The sequence below is a fragment of the Cryptomeria japonica genome, chromosome 2, assembly GCF_030272615.1.
Source record: "Cryptomeria japonica chromosome 2, Sugi_1.0, whole genome shotgun sequence".
Lineage (NCBI taxonomy): Eukaryota > Viridiplantae > Streptophyta > Pinopsida > Cupressales > Cupressaceae > Cryptomeria > Cryptomeria japonica.
In genome coordinates, this window is record NC_081406.1 from 595,269,692 (window position 1) to 595,280,082 (window position 10,391).

At 34.0% G+C, this 10,391-nt stretch overlaps 1 long non-coding RNA gene across 1 annotated transcript; it reads right to left on the reverse strand.

Moving 5' to 3' along the window:
* Positions 1-5,989: 5,989 nt before the first annotated feature.
* On the reverse strand, positions 5,990-6,865 carry LOC131051918 (uncharacterized). The gene is made up of 2 exons (XR_009371648.1): positions 6,723-6,865; positions 5,990-6,399 (listed from the first exon to the last, which is right to left on the reverse strand). It is a non-coding gene; the product is annotated as an uncharacterized LOC131051918 (long non-coding RNA).
* Between the last annotated feature and the right edge of the window lie 3,526 nt (positions 6,866-10,391).

Below are 10,391 nucleotides of genomic sequence, written 5' to 3' on the forward strand. Positions count from 1 at the left end.
GTGTTTGTGGGAAAGTTACCTTTTGGGATGGGTGTCAAATGTGGAATCATAGAGAGAATAGCTTCTATCTTTTATTACTATGCATGGCATTATACTCGACTGAGTAACTTATTGACCATTGAAATAGATGGATTTATTTATGCTCTCTACCATATCCTTGATTGATCTTGCTTGTTTCTTAATGGAATTAGAAAAATGAAAATGCATGTATCATTCTAGGCAGGCACCAGATTCCATATTGTCTATAGAATTCTTTTTGCTAAGCAATTAGTGCAGGGTCGGGTATTCTTGATTGACCAAGAATTCTGGGGAAGTGTAAGCTTCAAGGTTGGGTGGAAAAAACACCTGAATCTTGTTCTCATCTTCAATTCTAAAGATTGCATTGAAGATGGCTTTGGATTGCAGATCAATGGACACATCTCATCCTTTATTTTATATTCTCTTATTATTTGAACTTAAGGCATTTGAAAGTCCTAAGTATTGTATGTAGATATGACTGAGATACTACTTACATATTCTTATAGAATAAAGAATCTTTATCTCTTTAAGAAATCTCTTGTTTATTGTGATATCATTGAAATGATCATTTAGACTTAAGGACGAAATAGTGAAAGTAAATAGACTTATTAAAGGAATTATGAGTTTATTTAAGAATAAAGAGTATTTCATTTTATAATTGAATTTGGAATGTTTTATGTCTTTACATTTAAAAATTTAAAGGAAGCAATGTGTTCTTGTCCAGTGTTAGCCATTCTTGATTTCTCACATCCCTTTGAATTGCAATGTGATGCCTCGGGTGAAGGCATTGGCGTCGTTATCATGCAAAAGAAACACCCAATAGCATTTGAGAGACACAAACTAATTGAAGCAGACAAGCATTACTCTATATATGATGAGGAAATGTTGGCCATTGTGCATGCCTTGGCCAAGTTCAGGCAATACCTAGTCTGTGGGAAGTTCAATGTCAAAACCATCCACAATAGTTTAAGGTTCTTAAATCAAAAGGATCTCAATGATTGCCAACAGAAATGGATGACTAAAATTCAGGCTTATGATTTTGATATAGAGTATGTCAAGGGAACAAATGATGTAGTAGCAGATGCTTTGTCCAGGAGGACATTCTTGAACAACATAACTAGCATCAACAGGGAGTCAAAATATGACATCATCACTAAATATGCAAAGGATCCCTTAGCCCATGAGATATTGGAACGAAGGGCCCCCAATGAGGAATATAAGGTAATTGAAGAGGTTATCTTCTATAAGGATAGAATTTTCATTGTACCTAATTCAAAAATCAAGGAAAAGATAATGAAGGAGCATCATGATAATCCCTTAGCAGGTCATTAGGGCTATTACAAGATTTACAAACAAATAAGGGAAAGGTACTCTTAGAAGGGTCTTAAGAGGGATGTTTTGAAATATGTCCAAGAGTGTATACCTTGTCAAAAGAATAAGACTCGACAAAATCATCCACCAAGCCTCCTACAACCATTACCTATTCCCAACCAAAAGTGGGAAAGTATTTCAATGGATTCTATCACCGGGTTGCCCAAAGTTCAAGGACTATAGGACTATATCTATGTTGTAGTAGATCAAAACTAACTAAATATGCCCATTTATTTGCCATATTCACTGAATATAGAGCACCACAAGTGGTAGAAGTATTCTTCAAGGAAGTCTTTCGATTGCATGGCCTACCTAAGAACATCATCAGTGATCGTGACAATCGCTTCCTTAATCAATTCTGGCAAGAATTATTTCGACTAGCAGGAACAAATCTCACTCCTACCACTAATTATCATCCCCAAACTAATGGTCAAGCATAAATAGCAAATAAATGGTTGGAAGGATATTTGAGGAACTATGTTACCAATCAACAAAATCCATGGATCGAATGGTTGCATTTGGGTGAATATTGTTATAATACTACCCACCACATGTCCATAGGGATGAGCCCATTTAAAGCCCTTTATGGGTATGATGCTACTTCTTTCGAGAGTCCAATCATCCAAGACAACAGGTTGCCTGAGGCCAAGGACTTTTTACAACAAAGTATGGATATCATGAATGTTTTCAAGGACAATCTACACCATGCTTAGAATCAACAAAAGATTTATGCCAATCGAAATCAGGTGGAAAGAAAATTTGAGGTTGGAGACCTAGTTTTCTTAAGACTCCAACCGTACAAGCAAACATCCATTAAGACAAGTGGAGCAGAAAATCTCAAACTTCAATTTTATGGTCCTTGAAAAGTTCTACGAAGAATAGGAGAAGTGGCATATGAGCTTGAACTGCCAGAAAATAGTAGAATCCATAACATATTTCATATGTCCAGATTGAAAAGGGTATTGGGACAACAAGTTACTCATTGTGCAAACTTACCACCTCTTGATGATGAGGGTAAATTGATCTTAGAACTTGAAACCATCTTAAATATGAGACAACCAAGGTTGAGGAACAAGGTAATCTCAGAATTCTTGGTAAAATGGAAGGGATTACCTGAAGGAGATGCTACATGGGAAGGAGAAGAAGTTTTTAACCATCCCCAGCTCAAGTTGCTTGAGGACAAGAAAAGTTAGGAAGGGTGGATTGCCATGTTCCAACATTAATCATTACTCTATAATCATATTTATGTAACCTATACCTATTCATGCTAATCAAATATTGAAATATTAGTATAATACGATTTCAATAATTTATTAATAATCAACATTGAATATTTAATATGAATGTGTAATAATTTATTAATGATCAATATTGAATATTTAATATGAATGTAATAATTTATTAAAGATTAATATTTAATATGTATTGTTAAACATATGTAATAAAGAAAGAATGTGTTAATAATCAAATAATGATTAATATTAAATATTTAATACGTATTATTAAATATATATAATAAAGGAAGAATGTATTAATAATTAAATGACCATTCAAATAAACTAAACAATGATTATAAGTGCCACAATTTCTTATTGAGAGACACCGTTTAAGATTAAGAGGACATGACTCAAGGCTAACTAACGCCTCTCCCAATGAGTGCCTTTTTACTTACAATAAAGGTAAGTATGTGAGGAGTCAAAGGGTTACGAAGAAAATATATCAAGATTAAAAGTAGACTATCTTTAGAAGTATCGGGTCCAGCAATTACAAAAGAACCTATCTCTACTTCTCTACAAATTGTAAAAGAATTAATGTCCACTTTAATAAAATTCATACCATACTTCTTAATATCTAAGGTAATAGATTAATATCAAATTTAATAATATCATGAATACTCTCTTATGTTAATTGTATGTTTATGTAGATGACACCAAGAGATATGAAATTTAAAAAATATTTACATTTAGCATATATTAATTAATTTCATATGGTTAATATTTATTACAATTTACTCTTATTTTAGAATACAAAATGATTTGTGTGAAAAAATAGAAGTTTCTTTTAAATTTAGATTAAATAAGAACATCATTTTTTAAATTAGAAGTTTTTTAAAATCTAGATTTAAAAATATAATTATTTTTTTTCATTTAATAAATAATAATCAAAATAATAAAAAGTTGCTTTTTAATTTAGATTTTTTTAAAAAAATCTAGATATAGATATATATATATTTAAGTTTCTTTTTAATTTAGATTTTAGCCTTTAGCTTATTTTTAAATTATTTGCTAGCCATAATAAATAATAATAGTAGAAAGTTACTTTTTTAATTTAGATTTTAGTCTTTAACTTATTTTTAAATTATCCATTATCTAGTCATTAAAATTATATGGATAAAATAGCTCGGTGGGTGCCACTATAGTTTTACACCTCTCAACGTAATAATATTGCTCTAGAAGATTATGTATACTTTGTAAATGTCTTATTTTCATATTGTTTGAAATATTTACTATGTAATTACATGTAAAATGAATGCTGCTTGTTTAGTAAAGAGTTGGGGAACTGTTTGTATCCACCTTTGTGAGAGTATGGAGAGGGTTTCCAGTGGTAATGGGGGGCTTTCATGTGGTCATAGAACCCATGAGGTCAAGGAGCCAGTTACTTTCTCCATACCAGTCTTGCCAAGTTGGAAAGAATATGAATGTCTTAAGGTATGAAGACTGGAAGAATAGCAAATAGGGCCACAAAGTCTAGCAAGGGGGTTAGAAGAAACCATCCATTGGTCTTGGTAGACAACGGACCCAAGTTGTTTGTCAAGGTCTTCATACTTTATCTTTGTCTGTCTATTAAATATAATAATGATTGCTAATAAAAAATAATATTGTTTGTAGGTGTGTATGCTTATTTGTGCTTGCAGGTTCCCTCCAATCCAATCTTCACCATTCTGGAATCAAGTAAGTTATGAGTCTTACTTTAGTTATTCCAATTGTTATGAATCATATGTTAAGTGATAAATCAAATGATATAGTAATCTCTAATTCATAAATTCACTATAATAATTAGAAGGTTGTCTCCTCAGTTGAATATGTTGGGATTAAGGTGTCTCAACCTTAGAGTCCTAACATGCCAAATTAATTCATTGTTAACTAATTGATTTATTCTAAGATATAAACTTCTTAAGTTGTCATTCACATTGTGGAAACTCTTGGTGTGGTGGCATCCTACATGGCAGGTGATGAAATGGCATATTCCTTATTTTCTAGGAAGTTGGTACCCACTTGGAAGATTCTATGTTGGAGTGGAAATTGATTTGGTAATTTCCTATGTTGACTAAAGGGTCTTGATTTTCAGCCTTATTATGTATTTGAGTTGTATTTTAGTTTTTGGCATTTATCGTGGAGTTCACTTGTACAAGTGGTGTGAAGTAACGAAGGTGTCTATTCTTGGTCATAGTAAATTCTATGTTATACTTACATTGTATTTGGCAAGATGACCATTATGGATGAGATAGGTGTTGTTGCCTTGGAAGTTGCTATGAACAACGTGTCATGGGATTAGCAAGATATTGTTTATGACACAACTTACCTCTTAGGCTTTGAAGCTGGTTTTGCAAACCATGTAAGCCTTCCTCTTTGTGTTGAGCTCTATCTATATGTTTATGCATAAGTTGGTTTAAGAGACGAGAGGAGAGGAGTTCATTATTACAGGGTTATTCTGTCGGATTCTCTCCAAGATGGAACAATATGTAAATCTCCATGTAACGGCTTAGAGCCTGTAAATGTATTGTAACTTGTTGCTGAATAATACATTGGCTCGATGTTTTGAAAAGTGAGATTTTTTACTTGAAAGGGTTTGCCCCACGTATATCTATGTTCTCTCTTTTGTCTCATTCTTCTTGTTTCATTACTCTAAAGTGTTAAATCTGTATGTCGTAATGCTACTAAAATTTTCTTAGATCTGTAAATTGCAATCACTTTCCTCTAAGATCTTAATCGTGGGAAATCAACTATGTTTGTTTCTGCTTTTATGGCACAGTAGTATGTGCTTCTATCAACATGTTGTAATTTTTATTGAAGATACAAGGTACTGGAGGTGCATACTGATTTCAGATGGCTTTCTGGGATGCCCTATTTCCCCTTTAGAATAGGTTAATTTTAAATTACAAGTGTATTGAGTAGACCATTATTGTTAATCAGGCTCACTAAAAGTAGGAGACATTACAAATCGTGCATTTTTCCGTATGTATGGAAAACATTCTAAAAGAGTCTATTTTTTAAGAAATAAATATTCCTTGTTTCTTCATTTACAAGTTGGAAGTTACTGAGAAGAGTAGTTATTCTAAACAATAGTTTATTTTTAATGCTCCACAAAACAGAAGAAGTAACATATATAGAACAACAGGACAATCTATTGATTTATTCAAGAAATGTAACACCAATACATATTTATAACACAATGTGACCCAACAATTAACCTAACAACTTTTTTACAAATCTGAACTTAGTTTGATACCAAATTAGTAGAACTTAACAACAAATTGGAACTGATGGACAACTCTAAAGTTCTTCATTGATTCCTACTCAAACTCTATTGACACGAGAGCAATACAAATTGAGTTTGACTTATTTTAACATTTCTTACCACAAAAAACATTAAATTCATAATCATCATTTTATAAAATGCCTCGTGAAATTCAGAGGGAATAAAAACATAATGCTTCCTAATAACCCCTCAATAGCATAAACGAAGATTTTTTTCTCTGCCAAAGTTCTCGCCTTTCTTTCAAGCTTTTTATAAAGCAATTGTCATATTACAACTTTAGTATTTATACCATACGGACTGGTACGACTGGCAGGAATTTACATTATAGCCATCATGCCTCCTATTCCAAATGGGGAGAAAAGTTCTCATTGTCAACCAAATGTGCCGTCTATTTCCATTCCTGCTTCCTATGAATATTCATTTCAGTGCCTACTGAGGTTTTCATTGTAAATTTTGAAAGGAGCCCTGAACCTGAAACAATGCCAAGCAGAGAGAGAGTAATAATAGCAGCAATAATCAGTGATTAAATAAATTTACTTAATGATCACTCATAATTGACTTGGGCAGAGTTAACGGAACTTAAACTACTCACGCAATGTAAATAAAGCTCAAAAATCTAAAACTAAATTTAGCATTTGCAACAGACCGGTGAGTGACAGTTTTAAAATCTATGCTGAAGTTGCGTAATCTTTTGAAGGCATCGACAACATCAACTATTAACATTCATTACATGTTCATGTCTGACTACTAATATTGTAAGACTTGTTGACTATATTACTAGGGCGAGGAGTTACCAAGCCAAGGTCAAAAAAAGTCAGAGATCTAGGGTAGCCGCAAGTATAACATAACCCTGGAGGCCCGGTGGTCTCTCAATGCCAATCCTCTTGAATGCTCATAATGAGATTGGGCGTATTTTCATTTGGAAGAGAAAACAAAACCGGAGGGTTACTGGTTTGTAGTTATTAGGTTGGGTGCAGTTAAAACATTTAATGCTTTTAATGGATACAAAGGCAACAAACTCGCTTAAAATACTCTATAGACTATTCTAAATGAAATTCTAAGCAAACAAAAAATTTAGCATTTTGATTATATTTTACATATCAAATAATAGACACATGGGCCATCAATCAGTGTTGGTTTTTGTAGCTAGGTCGGATCCCTTATGGGGCTGACCTACTACACAAATATCAAGTGGCCTATTGACCTTGATATTTAAATATCTCAGCGGATATATCCAATATAGGGCAGGCCCTATTTGGGCGTATGATCTAAATGTAACTTGTAACTTGCTATGAGGCAAGACCTAATTCAAATGTAATTTGAACTTGTATCTTGGCGCCAATTATGTATTAAGACGACCAAGAAAATTAAGGGTATGTTTCATATAAGTACAAGGTGACTTGTAGTCCCAATGAACTCAATAATCAATCATCTCTCAGCCTTATGTTGTAATGTCCCCATTTTCATGAGGATCAGTCCACAGAGGAGTTTGACCTATAATTTGACCCTCGTAGGCCAAGGAGTTGTTTAGGGGGTCGACGTGGCAGAAATTGGTGGTTTCACATTCTATTTCTACTTGGTTTTATGACAAAATAAGGAGATAACATGTAACGTGAGACGTGTGCACTTTAATTATAATATAATATTATTATAAAGTGCATATGTAATAAAATAATAAAGTGACTTAAGTATAAAATCAAAATAATTAAAAAGTCACTTAAGAAATAATAAAGTGTACCTACCCTCTTCTGGAAGGAATCTTATGATGGGTTATGAAAAGGATAAATAGAAGAGGGTAATTCATGGATGGGCATCACTTGTTTGTTATCTTCTTGAATTATGGTTGTGGAGCCAAGGGTTGTCCGCAGATTTGGTCTTAGGGAACGAAACCTCCCTTCGATCCGCATAACTTAGGAGGTGAAAGATCCTTGAAGGGTTGCATTGAGAGTGAGGAACATTCAACTCTTCACATTAAGCTTATTGAGGTTTCATATCAGATTTTTGTGGTGGTTGCTTCAAACCTTCAAACTTCTATGATTTGCTCATTGATGATGGTGAATGCATCCCCTTATGTGTTTTGAAGACAACGATTTATCCTAAGGAAAAGGGCGATCCTATTTGGAGTAATTTGGAAGTGATCCGAGTAAGTTGCAGCAGGAAATCAATCTGAAGTAGATTATCACCTTCCATGATTTTGTTCACTCATCACCATAGAGGCATCGAATTTCATTAAGGAGGATAGCGATTTCATCTAAAGGACAAGGTGATCTCTTTTGGTGATATTTTGGGAGATTTAGTGATAGAATCGGCCAATATATATCAGTTCATAATCAGAATCGGGCCCGAGTATTGAGAACCCTCAATTGGGGTCTCCTCTTCATGATTTGGCATCAAGGACGCATCAATTGGTGAAGCATTTTCCTCTTGGGTTGAGGGTGACCAGCTAGTAGGTGATTTGAGACATTTATCTGCAGTTCTTATTGTCATCTCAGACTTTTCACATCCGCAGCAAGGTGCGACAATGAGCAGTTTGATTGGGCATTAGGAAGTCCTCAATATTTTGGATATTGCTTGATTCTTCATCGCCTCATCAAAGCGACTCTTACCAGGTTCATTGCTTATCAAATACATTGCATTTCCAGTTTGAATGTGTGAGTCTATAACTGTCATATGTTCTCAGACAATCTGAAAGTGTCCATGTCTGTTGGTCAATAATTGATGTAAATTGGCTATGTAATGAGCCTATTTGATTCATTAATGAAGGAGTTATAAGGCTGTCCATTTAGACAGTGTTATATGATGCTTGCCAATTATTTGTCTTAATGACAGTCTGCTGTAACCTTTATTTTCTGCATACCATTTTATGTTAATGAATAAAACTTTAGGAATTGTGGCTGCACTATCATTCTAGATCATAGTTTATGTTTGGCAAGTCACCTTATCGTTGAAACAAAGGTTTTTAACGTCAAGACATGTCTGAGGTATCTTGAACCAGTCATATGCCAAGTGTTTGACAAAATTCTCCAAAGGGTCAAAGACTGAAAATTGATATCAGAATAGGTGAGGAACATTACATATGCTATCTGTCCTAATCAAGAGATCTACAGCAACGAATCTGATCACACCTAGCAGCGAACCTGATCACTTCATCATTGAGAGAATTTAGCCTACTCGGAGAACCGAAGTTATTCTACCTTAAGCGAGCTTACTATAGGCAAGGCAAATCATCTCCTAAGTCTGTGATGCCTGCTCAATCTGCTATCCTCAACCAGCGAACATCATCCAAGATCAGCGTATGACATTGTGGGGATTTTGTTCATATTCAAATCTGATTAGAGTTGCAGATAGTGTACTTTGGTGATCATTTGTTGTGCCCAACTGGGCTTATTTGTAGTTTGGTTGTGCCCTTAATATATATTGGATCTGAGATATTCTTGCTAGGTTTTTCACCTCCAAGAGGGAGGTTTTCCCAGGGTATCACTATGTTATGTGTGCATTTCATGTTTTCTGTTTCTTACTGTCAATCTGATTGCTAAAATTAACATGGTATCAGAGCTTGGTTCGGATTAGGAGTAATCAGATTGATTGTAGTTGTTCCTCTTCCTATTTTCTCTTATCACTTCATTCAAAATGTTGAACAGTCTCAAGGTTGAAGATAGATTGGATGGTGCATCCAACTTCATGTCATGGAGATTCTGAATCATGCTTGCATTGAATGGAAGTGATGTTGCAAACTTTGTGGAGAGATCATCCATTGAAACCCCTACACTCATATATAATAATACTTACTACATTGGTTACTACACTCATATAGATAATAGTTGGGGTGGTTTCTCAATCCTCCAAATGCATATATAATAATAAAAGAAAGAAAAGATTAGGAGGGTACATGGCGCCTCTCCATATCTACAAAATATTTTCAGGTTGACAAGTTTGAATTGGTGCACAGTTTCACACTTAGAATTATGGTGGGCCCATTTTGTCCTCTAAAGGGTCTATGAGCCATCAAAAGGACAGTTGGGTAATGCACTCATAAAACACATGGAAGGATTTTTCTTGTTAAAATTGTTACATAACTAACAATACAATGTCATTGCACCATTGATGGTGTAAGTATGAAAGATGGACCTACAAGTAGCTACCTTCATCATCTGACCTTACATACAAGACATGTATTTTCTTTGTGAGAGCAAAACCAGTCCTACTATAATAGTGTATTATTTACCAACAACAGTACTGCAATTGATATCATGTCATATTACTAGCATAACATTCAATAATTTTCAATCTCCATCTTTCAGGAAGCTAGACATTTCAAATCTAATTGAAGCACAATTATGTGGTGGTTATGCATGCAGCCAATCATGAACACTCCTTTTTTCCTGCATAAGGTCTTTCTTTCGTTTTGATTTTCTAGGGAAATTGTTTTGAATAAATAAAAGCTTTATGCTCATGTGTTGGTA